Source organism: Tupaia chinensis, unplaced genomic scaffold (assembly GCF_000334495.1).
Source record: "Tupaia chinensis unplaced genomic scaffold, TupChi_1.0 Scaffold000320_1, whole genome shotgun sequence".
NCBI classification, from domain to species: domain Eukaryota; kingdom Metazoa; phylum Chordata; class Mammalia; order Scandentia; family Tupaiidae; genus Tupaia; species Tupaia belangeri.
The window spans coordinates 4,385,059-4,401,232 of record NW_006159813.1 but is presented as its reverse complement, the minus strand read 5'-3'; the positions used below and the strand labels follow the sequence as shown (position 1 = coordinate 4,401,232).

General features: G+C 41.7%; 1 protein-coding gene across 2 annotated transcripts in view; it reads right to left on the bottom strand.

Annotated features, from left to right (window-relative positions):
• Positions 1-16,174, bottom strand: part of VSIG10 (V-set and immunoglobulin domain containing 10) — a 102,627-nt gene that overhangs the window by 66,873 nt on the left and 19,580 nt on the right. For both annotated transcript variants that reach the window (XM_006151561.3, XM_006151562.3), the window contains exon 2: positions 12,628-12,672. The gene's annotated coding sequence lies outside the window, so the exon portion shown is untranslated. The remainder of the gene's footprint in view (positions 1-12,627; positions 12,673-16,174) is intronic.

The following is a 16,174-nucleotide window of genomic DNA, read 5'->3' as shown; positions in this document are numbered from 1 at the left end:
AAAGTAGCACCTAGCTGATGCTATATAGCTTACTACAGTCATTAAATAGGTATTTTTTAATAAATTTTTTAATTTTAAGAAAAGCAGTTTTAGCTTTAATAAATTGAAGAAATGCTAAGGAGCTTTGCTTAAAACTTAAAGCCAGGAAACAGGTTAGGATTATGTTCAAATAGTACCTACATGAACCTATCAGCAGCTCAAGACAGGACAAAAATCCTTAAAACTGGAAAACAAAGCCTAGAAGAAAATCAGCAGTGTTTTAGTCAAAAGTCATAAAATTTTGTTTCACCAGTTCAGTCTCATGTATTTTATCTTATGTTGTGGTTCGATCGTCCTGATTAAATTCTGGGATATAATATTCAACTCCGGACTTTTCACTACCATTAAGTTTGCCATTTTTTTTTCTTTTTCTTTTTTTAATTTTAGAAAAAATTTAAAAAAAAATTTTAAATAAAAAAATTCTTGCTATAGCGTGCATGTGCTAGCCAGAAAGAAGGGATAGCCACACTAAAATTCCTTCTCCATTCTCCTGTTGGGATTTTGGGCACCCACACACACATGCACCCGGCGTGAGTTTAAGCCACTGGGTCCAGGACTCAAATCCCAGTCACCTACATGACAGTCCAGCAACATAGACATCACGCCAACTGGTACAATTCTCTCTCTCTCTCTCTTTTCTTTTTTTTTTGAGAGGTTTTTGCTATAGAGCGCGTACGCTCGCTGGAAAGACAGAGAGAGAGAGAGAGAGACAGAAAACAAGAAATCACCCCCTCCAGGGGGGATGGCCACACTGCAATCCCTTCTCCTCCATTCTCCTCTTGGGGTCTTGGGCACACAACACACATGCCTGGCATGAGTTTAAGCTACCTAGCCCGGGACTCCAACTACAGTCGACTACATGGGAATCCAGCAAAATAGCCATTACGCTAACTGCTGGTTCCCCTGATTCTTTTTATAGTACATATTTCCTCTTTTAGATCTTGCAAGAATTTCATCTCCTGGAACTCATCAGCTCCTTTCTTTCACCTCTTCTGCAGTTCATTGTCTCTCTTCTCTTCCATCTCTGTTAGCTTTGCCATTATGAATATTCTAAATTCTTATTATGACATTTCCATGAGTTTCATTGTACTGCCTGAGGATGAAGAGGATTTATTTTTTCCCTTGGAGGAGAGGTATTTTCTTGCTTTCCCATATTTCTTGGGACCCTGCGGTGATTTCTAGTCATCTGATAGATGGTACGTTTCTTGATGTTCAATCTGAGCATTCAGAGGCGTGCAGGAGGAGGTGATCTGCAATCTCTCTTCTGTCATGTCTTCACTCTTTGTGCATCAGATTCAGTGGGAATAGAGGAATATTCTGACCCTAATCATATTCAGATGTTTGGATCCTGTTCACTTGGACCTCTCTAGGCATTTAGTGTATAGAGGCTGACCAGCCAATGAATAAAGATAAACAGAAAAGAGTTAGAGAAGAGGGAAGAAGGAAAAAAAAAATAAAAAAGGAGAAAGCAAAAAAGATTATTTAAAAAACTTCAGATTTTAACTTTAAAAAGCAAAAAATGAAAACCACGTGGCATGCATGCATGCCACACGGAAGCAATATTTCATAGCTCTAGTTTGGTTTCTATCTCAGGATGGTCCTGGTTTTGTGCCTTTCCTAAATGGAATGGGGAACGCACCAATTAGCACAATAAAGGAGGGGTTTGAGAGCCTGGAGAATACTTTATCTTATTTTTTTTTTAAATTAAAAGTCACAGGGAGACACAGAGACAGAGAGAGACAGAGAGAAATGGAGAGAAGGAGACAGAGGTAGCCCTACCCACTAGAAATGAATCTGGAGGGAGAAGTCTCAGCAGAAAATCTTCCTTTTTAGTCAAGGAAAGCAATACTTCACAGCTCTAGTTCAGTATCCATCTCCTCTACACTGGTGTATATAAAGTATGGTGTGCTGTTCAACTCAGGTTCCCATGAGACCCCATTACAGATTTTATATCTTCAAAAAAGAAATGCTATATTTCATTCATTCTCTATCTCAACCCTACTTCCCACCATAAAAAGTGAAAATAACCCCCCAAATCAACGTCCTTGTGTTTAAAGCAACTAGTAATCTTGACTGTGTTCATCTGATAGCAAAGCAGATTAACATGAAAAAAAAAAAAAGAACATATTTCTGTAGATGTGACATTTGCCCACCCTAGGTCTTTGATCCAACTCCAGGGAATTGGAAACCCTTTTGTTATCTAATCTCTATTTAGTTACCTTGAACTTCTGGACAAATGTTGATTGTAGCCAAACCTTACTGACTCAGACCAGTTGAGCAAGTTAAATTAAATTCTAGATTGGTGTGTTTTTATTTTCATTTTAAGAGAAGGTTTCACTGTGTTGTAATTCTGCTGTCCTAGGTTCCCCTACTCATTGGGAATACAGGTGCATACCATTATGCCTGGCCTGTAGGCTGGACTGGGAATCAAACCAGGTCTCCCATGCAGAGTCCAGCATCTTAGCAGCATGTGCCACTAAGACCAAGTCACTGTTTAAATCAATACAATTTCTTAATTTCCGGAATGTGCAGAAAATCCCAGTAACATTTTAATAAGTAGAGATAGAGTCCATTTTAATCAAGTTACCAATGTCCTCTGTAATTAGTCTTAGATGTGTCTACATGTGAAGTGTTTACTGCCATGGTGCTTAGATATTGCCCTCTTAAACTGATCAGCAAGATCTCCACAATGGCATGTACACTACTTGTTTGCTGCTTGCAAAGGACATTCCTTTTTTTTTTTTTTTTTTTTTTTTTTTTTTTCTGGTCTCAACACACCTATTTTTCTTTGGAGAGCTACCCTTCTTCTGCCCTAAGAAAACTTGCATGGGATGGAGCTGTAGGAGTGGACGAGGACTCAGGTGTGGTCAAAATGATAATGAGTCAGGACTGGGCACACAACACAGTGTGGAGTGGTGATAGGCAGTCCCTGTACTTCTGCTGGAGATGCGAACCCAAACGAATTAAGGTCTGGTGGCTATGTTGGTTATTTATTGCTGTACAATAGACTGCCACAAACTTTGTGTCTTTAAACAATATGCATTTATGGGACCATCTGCTTTATTTTCCTGCTCCAAGCCAGCCATTTATCCTCCATACACTATGTCCCATTACCCACATTCCCTGTTGCTTCGGGATGATGGTCTGCCTTGCACGAATGGCCTTGGGACCCTCTGTGTGTGGCCTTCTTACTGCCTCAGCACCTACCCTGTCAACCACCTGCTTCCTCTTATGTAAGTGCTAACTCATGACATCGATCTGATTGGCCCAGGCTATTCTGCTTAGCCTCACCAACTGGCTGTCAGGGGAGTATGCCTCACTGGAGAGAAACTGGGGTGAAGAAGTGGTAAAGCAACCCCCAGGAGACATAGTCACACCACAATCTCTTCTCCTCCTTCACTTCTCTCTCCTTTTGGGATTTTGGGCACACATGCACTATACTATCAAGACACTGGGTTGTGGATTTGAACACATGGTCAACCACGTGAGATCTGGCTACCTTAACCACCATGCACTGGGTTAGCCCCAACCAAGGACTCTTTCTATTGCCAGTGAAGAACACTGTCCTAAACAGGCACAGGTCCAATTTGTAGGGAGCTCATGTGGCTGAAGTCCATGGGAAGACTTGTTTCATGCTTGGCTCAATTCAGGGGTCAAACAGTGTCAATGTCATTGGTGCTTGTTTCTCGCTCTCCTTCTCTCTCTCTCTCTCTCTCTCTCTGCTATTTTTCTGTGTTGGCTCTATCTTCAGGAGGCCTCTCCTGTCCTGGTGACAAGATGGCTGCCAGCAACTCCAGGCTGACAGCCTCTCTCCTCAACAACACAGACTGGGAAAAAGATTCCTTTTTCACAATGGTTCCAACCAAGGTTATGGGCTGAGTTCATATGTATATGTTGAAGTCTTCACCCCAGTACTTCAACTGTGACTGTACTTGAAGACAGGGCTGTTGAAGAGATAATTAAGGTAAAATGAGGGGTCCTCTGGGTGGACCCTAATCCACTATGATTTGTCTCCTTATAAAAAGAAGAATTTAGGATGCAGAGACATACAGAGACCATGTGAAGACACCGAAAGAAGATGGCCATATCCATAAGACAAGAAGACAGGTCTCAGGAAAACCCAGTGCTTGGGCCAGTCCAGAGAGCAGTAGTTGAATGCTGAGCACTGGGAGCCAGATCCCACATGGCAACTTATATTCAAGTCCTGGCCTTCCCAGTTTGAAAATGAAACCTTGCCAGGCACGTGTGTGAGTGCCCCAGATCCTGATGGGTTGGAAAAATGGAGGAAGGACTGTGGCATGGCCCTATCCTGTTGGGGGGGGGGTTCTTTTTCTCTCTCTCACTCCCTGGCAATTGCACACACTCTCTGGCAATAGAAAAGAATGAGAAGAAAAACCAAATCCTGTAGACAGCTTGATCTAAGACTTCAAGCCTCTGGAATAATGGGAGAATACATTTGTCTAGTTTAAGACTCCCAGTCTGTGTTTGCATTCTTGTTATTTATTTTTGCTATAGCATACATGTGCTTGCTGGAGAGAGACAGAGAGAGGGAAAGTGAGAAATCACTCCTCCCCAAGCTTGGGGGGGGGAATGGCTATGCCACAATCCATCTTCTCCATTCTCCTCTTGGAATTTTGGACATGAACACACATGTACCTGGCATGATTTGCAAGCTGCCAGGTCTGGAACTTGAACCATTGTCTGCCACATGAGAGTCTAGCACCTTAATCACCATATCACCTGCTAGTTCCATAGTCTGTTATTTTATTACTGGCAGCTCTAGTGGGCTGGTACAGTCCCAGGACTGAATCATATTGGTCTCCCCATTTCACCTGCACATGTGCGTACCAATCACTTACACTAGAGACATGCAGTGCCTTGATTGGTCAGTCTCAGGTCACATGATTCGCCCTGGAGCACCACCTAAGCGGTGTGAACTGAGAGTAAAAGTGGGGTGGTTGCCCAGAAGAAAAAAGGGGTGCCAGTATATGAAGAAAGAGAAATGGATATTGGTGAAAACATCAACAGTGTCTACAGCTATTAATCTCTGCATTTCTCTTGTTTACTTTCTCTAAAAGGATGTACTGTTTGTGAAGCAATCTTACTAACCTCTTAGCTTACAGACGTATTTACCCTCTCAGGATTTTGGACACACATAATACATGCACCTGATGTGATTTTCTGGCCATGAGGTCTGAGTCTCAAACTATAGTTGGACGTGTGAGAGTCTAACATCTTAACCACTACACCATCTGCTAGCCCCAAATTAACCATTTTAAAGTAAACAATTCATTGGCATTTCATATATTCGCAATGTTGTGAAACTATTGGCTCTATCTAGTTTCAAAACATTTTCATCACCCCTAAAAGAAGCCTTACACCAGTTAAGCATGTGCATCTAATTCCCTTCTCCCCACCCCTGCTAACCACCAATCTGCATTTAGGGTCTATGGATCTACCTACTCTGAAGACCTCATGTAAATGAAATTCTATCATATTCTCCGTGTCTGCCTTCATTCCACAGTGTCTTCGACATACATCTACAACGTAGCATCTATCAGAACTTCATTCCTATTTATGGCTGAATAGTATTTCATTATACATACTAGAATTTGCTTAGTTTCAGATTTCATTTTATGTTTCATATTTTACTTATTATTAGTAAAAGTTTTAAAAATTACTAGAGGTGAGAGCGAGTGAGAGAGGAAAAATGTGCCCCTCAATGGGGTAAGGGTAGGCCGCTATCCATTCTCCTTTCCTCCATCCTGTTGGGCTTTGGAGCACACATGCACATGTACATGACATGTTTTTCAAGCCACTACGGCCAGGATTTAAGATAAATAAGCCATGTGGGTCCAGTTCTATACCCACTTTTATTAGAATTTTTGCCCTAGGGCATATGTGCTTGTCAGAGAGAAGCAGAGAGAGAGATACAGTGAGAAATCACCCTCATGTGGGGATGCCCGTGCTGCAATCCCATCTCCCAGTGTCAGTTTCAAACCAGTGGGTCCAGGACTTGAACTGCAGTCACCCATGAGGATTCCAGCACTGTAAACACTATGTCATCTGCTGCCGCCCCCCCCTTTTTCTTTAGAAGTTTTTGTCTTAGGACATGTATCCTCACCAGAGAGAGACAGAGACAGATATAATAAGGGAGAAAGGGAGAAATCATCCCCCAGGGGGGATGGCCACAACACAATCCCTTTTCTTCCATTTTCCTCATGGGATCTTGGGTACGGTTGCACACATGCCCTGTGTAATTTTCAAGTCATCAGGTCTAGGACTTAAACTGCAATCGGCCAAATGGGAGTCCAGCGATGTAACCGCTATGCCATCTGCTGCTTACCTCCCTACCCCCAGCTCGTTTTAACCACTAGAATACATGGCTAGTAACATTTTTTTAAAAAAAGATAGGGTCTCACAATCCTCTGCTTCAGCCTCCCATCTGAGCTTGTAGGCTGTACCACCACACATGGCTCCTTTTCAGGGTCTTGCGATGTTGCCTAGACCAGCTCCAAACCTATGATCCTCTTGCCTCAGCTATCCCAAGTCTCTGGGGTTACAGATGCATATGACCAAGCAGGCCTTTCGAATAGACCAGGAATCAAACCCAAACCTCCCACATGGTCCTAGCCTATAGAGTGCAGCATCGTAGCAAAAGCCACCACTGTGACTGAGCCTATATTTTAATTGTGGTAAAATACACATAATACAACATTTACCATCTTAACTATTCCAAGTGAACAGCTGAGAAGTGTTAAGTATATTCACAACAATGTATGACCAACCTCCACAAATTTTTCATCTTGCAAGACTGAAACTCTGCACTCATTAAACATTTACTCTGCGTCTCCCTTTCCCACAGAGCCCGGCAACCACCATTCCATCTTCAATTTCTATGAATTTGCCTACTCTAGCTTACTCTAGGTACCTCATGTAAGTGGAAGCAGACAATATTTCTCTTTTTGTGACTGGTTTATTTTATTCAGTGCAATGTCTTTGAGGTTCATCTATGTTGTAGCATTGTCAAATTTTTCTTCCTTTTTAAGGCTGGATCCTATTTGATTGTGTGTACATATCACATTTGATCTACTCTTCATTGAAGAATACTTCCATAGAGGTTCCTTCTACTTCTTTGCTATTGTAAGTAATACTGTAATGAACATGGGCATGCAGATATCTTTTTTTTTTTTGGAGAGGTTTCTGCTATAGGGGGCATGTGCTCACCAGAAAGACAGAGAGAGACAGACAGAAAGTGAGAAAGCACTCCCCAGGGGGGATGGCCACACCGCACTCCCTTCTCCTCCATTCTCCTCTCAGGATCTTGGGCACGCACGCACACGCACCTGGTATGAGTTTAAGCCACTAGGTCCGGGACTTGAACAGCAGTCGACTACATGGGAGTGCAGCAACATAGCCATTACGCTAACTGCTGTCCCTGCAGATATCTTTTTGAACCTTGCTTTTTAAAAAATAATTAACTAATTAATTTTTTAGTTTGGTATAGGACTAGTGCACTTGCTGGAGAAAGACAGAGACAGAAAGAAAGTGTAACGATCACTCCCGGGAGGGATGGCCATGTTGTAATCTCTTTACCTCCATTCTCCCCTTGAGATTTGGGCATGCACACACATATGCCAGTGTGTTTTTCAAGCTGTCAGGTCCAGGACTTAAACTGCACAGTTGGCCATGTGGGATCCAGCCACCTTAACCATCATCCATCATGCCACCTGGCTAGCCACAACCTAGCTTTCAATTGTTTTGGATATATATACATATATATATATACACACACACACACCCAGAAGTGGGATTGTTAAAATGCTCTGATGACTATATTTTTAACTTTCTGCAGAAGCTATCACCATCCTCCTGTCTGAGCTCATATCCAGCTCTTTTATAAATAGGGTCTCGCTGTGCTGCCCAGGCCAGCCTTGAACTCAAGATCCTCCTGCCTCTGTTTCCACCAACATTCCTTCAGTTTTTCACACAAATCAAACCCAGACTTCCCATGTGGTCCCAGCCTAGAGGGCATAGCATCTTTGCAGTGAGTGACACTGCTGGGCTAGAATTTGCTTACTTTTAAATTTAATTTTCTGCCTAACTCTTTTCAAAAATTATTTTATGCAGATCAAGTGAGAATGTAAAGGGTTGTTTGAAATTCTCAAGGAGAAAAAAACAAACATCTCCTTCCCTAAAAAAAAAAATACCCTGATGGGTGAAATCAGAGGCCATTTATTTCCAGAACAATGCCCCAGGCCAGATCCTTGGCCAGCAGCCAGGGCCTCCGTCCTCTGGAGTCCCAATTCCGAGTCACTGACAGAGTCACACCAACAGTTTGTGACTCAAGCGGTGGCTACAGAACAGAGCTTTATTCTTGTCCAGTCCTCCCTATCAAGAACTTTCTCTTGCAGAAGCCCAGTGAGTAAACCTGGAATGAAGCCACTCCACTGAGTAACCACATCAGTAGGTTTCCTGCCTTCACTCAACAAGCAAAAACAACTGTGGCTTTACAGGTCCATTCATTTGGGTCTACCCACAGCCGGCACTGACCAAGCTCCCCACCCAGACACACACATAGGCAAATTACAACCCAGAAAGGCAGACAGTGTCAATAAATACAAAAGTTCTTTTTTCATGGCTTTCAATTGCTTTCCACGCTTTAATATGTTAACAACACTCTGCACAACCACAGAATACAGATTTATCTATTATATCTATTACTATATCTGTCTACTATATTTATCTACTTTTTACTACTACTTCCAACTCCCAAATGGCTAGGTCTTTACCCAGATTTTTAAAAGCAGTTATTTATTTCTTCCATAAGGTATATATAGAGAGAGACAGAGAGACAGTCCCTCCAATAGGGTCTTAACACAATAATCCCCCTCCACCTCAACCAGCCCTGTACCATGGGCTCATGTGCCCAGTGTACTTAAGAGGTCTCTGGACATGAACCCAGAACCTCCCCATGTGGATAAGTCTGTGTCACGTTTTACCACTGAACCCTCAGATGTCCCCTTACCAGGATTTTTATGAAAGAGACAGAGCAAAAGAAAAAGGCACCCTCAACAGGGGCCTCATGCCAGAGTTCACCCCTGTTCTCAGCCAGCCCTGATCATGGTACACATGTGAGCCCTCTCTGTGTAATCAGAGAGGTCCTGGGACATGAACCCAGAACCTTTCCATATGAGTTCAGCTGCATTACTATTGTGCCACTTCTTGGTTTCTGAATAAAGACTAGTTCTTATTACACATTTGCAGGAGCATCTGGCTCCCCTGCTCTGGCTGGCAGACCATGCTTTCTCTCAGGTGCCCTGCCCTGCTCTGCCCCCCATCCCCAAGATACCTCCACCTTCCCTCTGCTGAGGATCAGATCACAGGGTTCACTCCTCAGCTGGACCGGGGCCTTCCTGAGCTGTCAGTGAAAAGTAAGTGGAAACAGCCTCCACATCCGACAATAAATGCAGGATTCAATAATTTATGACACTCTAGTATTAGGCAATTATTTTAAAATACATACTTTGGAAAGTATTTATTATTAGAAAATGTTCCACCTTGACTTGATTTTTGTCACGGGTGAGAGGTAGGGAGGGGTTCAGATTCGTCTTTCAAGTCAAGGTGGATCAAAGACCTAAATCTAAGACCTCCAACTATAAAACTGCTCCTGGAAAACACTGCAGAAACTCTGAGAGACATTGGAGTAGGGAAATACTTCTTAAATAAGACCCCCAAAGCACAGTTGATAATCCCCAAAATAGAAAAGTGGGACTACCTCAGACTAAGAAGTTTCTGCATGGCAAAAGACACAGTAATTAGTGTGAATGACAGCCCTCTGAATGGGAAAATATTTTTGTAAACTATGTGTCAGATAAGGGACTGATAACCAGAATTTACAAGGAACTCAAGCAACTGTTCAGAAAAAAGATGATCAATCCCATTAAAAGATGGGAGAGTGAGTTGAAAAAATCACTCTCTAAAGATGACATACAAATAGCTAAGAGGCATATGAAAAAATGCTCAACATCTCTCATTGTAAGGGAAATGCAGATCAAAACAACAATGAGATACCATCTAACCCCAGTCAGAATGACTAAGATTAAAAAAACAAAATGATAAGTGCTGGGGGGGAGGGGAGGATGAAAGGGGAACTCTCTTACACTGCTGATGGGAATGTAAATTGGTCCAGCCACTGTGGAGAACAATTTGGAGATTCCTCAAAAATCTACAAATAGAGCTACCATATGATCTAGCAATCCCACTCCTTGGTATCTACCCAAAGGACAGAAGAATACTTAATCAGAAAAGTGCTTGCATATCGATGTTTATTGCAGCGCTATTCACAATCTCTAAATCATGGAAACAACCCAAATGCACACAAACAGACGGATAGAAAAACTGTGGCGCATATACTCTATGGAATACTATTCAACCATAAAAAAACAACAAAACCCTGTCTTTTGACAAGAACTGGCTTAATATGGAAGATTTACTGCTGAGTGAAGCAAGCCAGGCTATGAAGGAGAGGCATTGTATATCCCCACTTAAGATATACCGAGTATCCATACTCTATGACTGAAACTGATTGACTAAAGAATAAAGAAACACAGTATATAAATGTAAATACCAGATATAGTACGTGTGAAAGAGGAAGGTCTGAGGAAGGACATTTAGAAGAAAAATAGGGAGGCAAAGCATTAATGGGACAAAGAAAAATATCTGTTGAAGATATTTTATAGCTTTATCAACTGTACTAGGGAGAAATGTTCACCTGTTGAAATATTCATTTTGTAAGCTAAATAATGTGATTGAATGTATAAAAGAAAATGAAATTTAAAAAATAATAAAAAAAGAAAAAATGGAAAAATAAATAAATAAATAAAAGAAAATGTTTCAGATAGAATATTCAATAACAGAGAATGTAGAAGTATAAGGGGATTTCAAATCATGAAAAAACAGAATTAAAGTACAAGTTCATTCTGATTCAAAAACATTTTAAAATCCATGCACAGCTTTCATAGTATGCATTTTCTATAAACTTTTGAAGACTCTCTCATGTATGAGTATTCTTCTATGGATGATATATTCTATATTTCTAGTTAAAAACATGAACATAAAACTTTGTAGAAATAGAACTTTTTAAAAGAACTATTTTTTTAACTTTACTTATCATTATTATTATTTAATTTGACCAGACAGAGAGAGAGAAGGAACTTGAGAAACAAGCTGCCAGGCCCAGGACTTGAACCTTGGTCGACCATGCAGGAATCCAGTCTCTAATCACCACGCCACCTGCTGGCTTCAAAATAAAATTTTCCTTTTTTTTTTTTTCTGAAGAGGTTTTTGCTATAGGGCGCGTGTGCTCACTAGAAAGACAGAGAGAGACAGAGAGATAGAAAGCGAGAAATCAACTCCTGAGGGGATGGCCACCCCGCAATCCTTCTCCTCTATTCTCCTCTCGGGATCCTGGGCACACACCCACACACACACACGCCCAGCGTGAGCTCAAGCCACCAGGTCCAGGACTTGAACCACTGCCAGCTACATAAGAGTTCAGCGACATAGCCATTATGCTAACTGCTGGTCCCGAACATTTTTAATAAATGCTTAGATGGGGCTGGTCCTGTGGCCTACGAGATGAGGGAGCCAGACCTCACATGGCTGACTGTTTTGTTTGATTCCAGCCCCAGCAGCTTAAAAACATACCAGGCACATGTGTATGCATGCCCAAAGGGCTAGGTCACCACCTGAAATTTTCTTTAAGTTTAATGACTTAATTAAATCATTAAATAAATGACAGTATGGATAATTGGAGAGAAGGGCTGTGGTGTTACCATGCCCCATTAAGGGGATTCTTTCTGTTTCTCTTTCTATCTCCCTCTGGCAAGCACATGTGCCCTCTGGCAATTAAAAAAATGATCAGAAAGAATAATTTCAAGATATATATGTATCAGACAACATGGTGACTATAGTCAATAAAAATGTATTGTACTCTTGGGACCAGCAGTTAGCATAATGGCTACGGTCAACCACGTAGTTGACCGCAGTTCGAGTCCCAGACCTGGTGGCTTAAAACTCACGCCAGGCGTGTGTGCATGCATGTCCAAGATCCTGAGAGGAGAATGGAGGAGAAGGGACTGCGGCATGGCCATGGCCCCTGCGGGGGTGATTTCTCACTTTCTGTCTCTCTGTCTCTCTCTGTCTTTCTGGCGAGCACACGTGCCCTATAGCAAAAACCTCTAAAAAAAAAAATGTATTGTATTCTTAAAGATCATGAAGGGGATAGATTTTTACATGTTCTCACCACACACACACAAAAAAAAGGTAAATGTTTGAAATGATGGATATGTTAATTAGCTTGATTTAGCCATCAACAGTGTACATGTATTTCAAAGCATCATGTTGTACCATAAAAACATATAATTTTACTTATCAATTGAAATTAATTAATTAATACAAAAAAAAAACTCTCTACAAATGAGAAGATAAAACCAATTGGTAACTAAGTTCTCTTTGGGCTTAAAAATCAAGCACCCACAAAGCACCCCCCTACCAAATATGAAATAATGGTAATTCCAAACTTACAATATGGATGTTCTTTGACCCAGTAACCACGTCCAGCATGTTATCCTAAGGAGCAAATCATCAAAACAACTAGATAAGCACATGAAGGTACATGTGGTACATGTAAAAGAAATTTACATACTACAGAAACATGTATAGCTGTTTTTGAGGTTTCTGCATAGTCGCCTGCACTCCTCAGAGAGAGAGACAGAGAAGAAAAGTGAAAAATCACCCCTTAGGGGGGATGGCCACACCACAATCTCTTCTCTGTTCTCCTCTTGGGATTTTGGACATGCACGCACATTCACCCAGTGTGTTTTTCAAGCCACTGGGTCCGACACTTGAACTACAGTCAGTCACGTTGGAATCCAGCACCTTAACCACCAGACCTCCTGCAGGCCCCAAAGTTTGCTTTATCTTTATTCGTGACAGACCATGTGTGCACACATATGAGAGTGAGAGGAGCACTCTGCACAGGGTCTAGTCGCACTGGCAACCCCTTCCTCCAGTCCTCCAGCCCATCAGATCTTGGGCACTTGTTCATGTGCCCAGTGTGTTTTGGGCTAACTGGGCTGGGGATCTGAACTGCAGTTGCCACGTGGGGTCCAGCTTCTCACATTACTACTGTGCCACAGAGCTAGCCTGACGTTTATAGAGTATAATTATGGGAACTGTTTAAATGTCTTCAAATGGATTATGTTTATAGGCAAGTGACAATCGATGCAGTGGAATCCTGTGAAGCCATTAAGAATATTACTACAGTGGGGCCAGCAGGTAGTGTGGTGATTAGGGCACTTGACTCCCACATGGCAGACCACTGTTCTGAAGTTCAAGTCCTGAAACTAGCAACTTGCTTTTTCACTTTCTCTCTTTCTCTCTCTCTCTGTTGAGCTCTCATGCCCTGCAGCAAATTGAAAAATGATAACAATGATCAATAAAATTTTAAAAAGATAAAAAAGAATATTACTATATTAACTTACAGATATGACTAGAAAAAGTGAAGAAAGGCAAATTACATGACAGCATGTATGTATTAATTTAACCCAATTCATACTGAATACATACTTTAATATGTAAATATTCACATTTATAAACATGGAAGGGAGTCTGGAAGGAAATTAACTAAGACGTGTATTGCTCTGGGGCAAGAGCATCAACAAAGGCTTTTACTTAATTAATTTTGTCTACTTAATTATATTTAGAAGCTGTCATACAATGAACATATAATAATAGGAATAGCTTCCCTTTTGGAGGTGCCAGACTCTGTATGAAGCAAATCACACATATCTCATTTAATCCTCACAATTTCAGGAGTGTTGGTATACCTATTTCAGAAGGGAAGAAACTGAGGCTTCCTGAGGATACATCACACATTGTATTAGTTTCCTACAGTTGTTTGTCTTAGTCCCTTTGAGCTGCTCTAACAAAATGTCTTAGACTAGGTAATTTATTAAAAATAGAAATTTGGGCCAGCCTGTGGTCTGGTGGTTAAGGCAGCTGGACCTCAAAGGTTGATTATGTAGTTTGAATTCTGGACCTCGTGGCTTGAGACACACCAGGTGAATGTGTGTACATGCCCAGAATCAGAGACAAGGGAAGACATGGAGAAGAGATTGCAGCAATCTCATTTTACCTGTCTCCCTTTCTCTGTCTCTCCCCAGTAAGTGCATATGCCCTCTGTCAAAATTAAAAAACAAGGGACCAGCAGATGGTGTAATGGTTACATTGCTGGACTCCCATGTAGTTGACCACCACACCATCTGCTGGCCCCAGTATTTTACTGTTTTAGCAACTACTATGGCTATCCTTGGGCATGACAGCGCAATACATATCCTAATGTCTGCAGAGAACCAATCAGCCAGGACAATATTTTTTTCGTGAGAGTTTTTTGCTATAGGGCGCATGCGCTTGCCAGAAAGACAGAGAGAGACAGAGAGACAGAAAGTGAGAGATCACCCCCCAGGGGAGATGGCCATGCCACAATCCCTTCTCCTCCACTCTCCTCTCAGGATCTTGGGCACATAAGTACACGTCCCAGACGTTAAGTTTAAGCCACTGGGTTCAGGACTTGAATCCCAGTTGACTACATGGGAGTCCAACGACGTAGCCATTACACCAACTGCTGGTCCCAGATAATTTTATTTTAAGGTTATTAGCAACTTGATTAGCAACCTTAATTCCACCTGCCACTTCAATTTTCCTTTGCCATATAACATAACAGAGGCACAGTCTCCAGGGATTAGGATGGGAGGGTTCTCGGAGTGAACCCTCTCCTTCTCACTGTGCTTGACCAAGGTCTTAGAGGAACTGGGTGATGAATTTGAAATCTGAACTCATCCCAACCCCCATGCCCATGCCTTTAAATTATGCTATGTAGATGGTTATTTGTATATTAACAACATTTATATATATATTTTTTTTGCCATAGGACACATGTACTCGCTAAAGAAAGAGACAGAGAGAGAGAAAGTTGAGAAATCACTCTCTCCATAAGGATGGCCACATCACAATCCTTTCTCCTCCAATCTTTTCTCAAGCACATATGCACACATATCTGGCAGGATTTTCAAGCCGCCGAGTCCAAGACTCAAACTGTGGGTGACCATGTCGAAGTTCAGCACCTTAACCACCATGCCATCTGCTGGTCCCTTAAAGACATTTTTCAAACTTTTAAAAAATAATTATTTATTTATTTTTATTTATTATTATTATTTGTTACTGGACACATGCCCTCACCAGAGAATGGTGCAGAGAGAGAAAGTAAGAAAGCAAGCTGTCAGGTCCAGTTGGTCATGTGGGAGTCCAGCATTTAACTACCTCATCACCTGCTGGCCCTCAAACTTCTTTTTTTTTGAGAGAGAGATTTTTGCTATAGGGTGTATGTGCTTGCCAGAGAGAGAGAGACAGAGAGACAGAAAGCGAGAAATCATCCCCTAGATGGGATGGCCATGCCACAATTCCTTCCCCTCCATTCTCTCAGGATCTTGGGTACACATATATCTGGTGTGAATTTCAAGCCTCTAGGTCCGGGAGTCAAACTGCGACTACGTGGGAGTCCAGTGACATTACACTATCTGCTGATCCACCTCAAATTTCTTATAGGTTAAAAAAATAAATAAAAGGACATTCCTTTCCCCCATCTCTCTCTCTCTCCTTCTTTCTCAATGATAAAAAAACAGGAATGAAAATATCTATCAAATATCTACAGAATTTCTTTCCACTCTTCCCAAGAGGTTTTGCACTCATCACTGATCTCAAAACATCATCCCTTCTGAGACTGAATGTGACTTTCCTTAGTCACCTGGAAGAGTCCGGCCCAGTGAGGCCCCAAAATCTGTCTGAGCCCCCTGACCTTTGAGCTCCGCTTCCAGTCAGATCAACACGTTGGCAAGGCTACTGTTGTACACCCCCCGACCTTGGAACAAAGCTTGGGTCAGTTAGCATGTCAGCAAGGCTGCTTGCTATTTGCTCCAAAGAATTGAGGCAGCCTCACTGGGAAGCGACCCCCCTCTGACTCCCCAATTTACTACTATAAAAAAATTACATAGCTCTCCTATACATCCTGAGT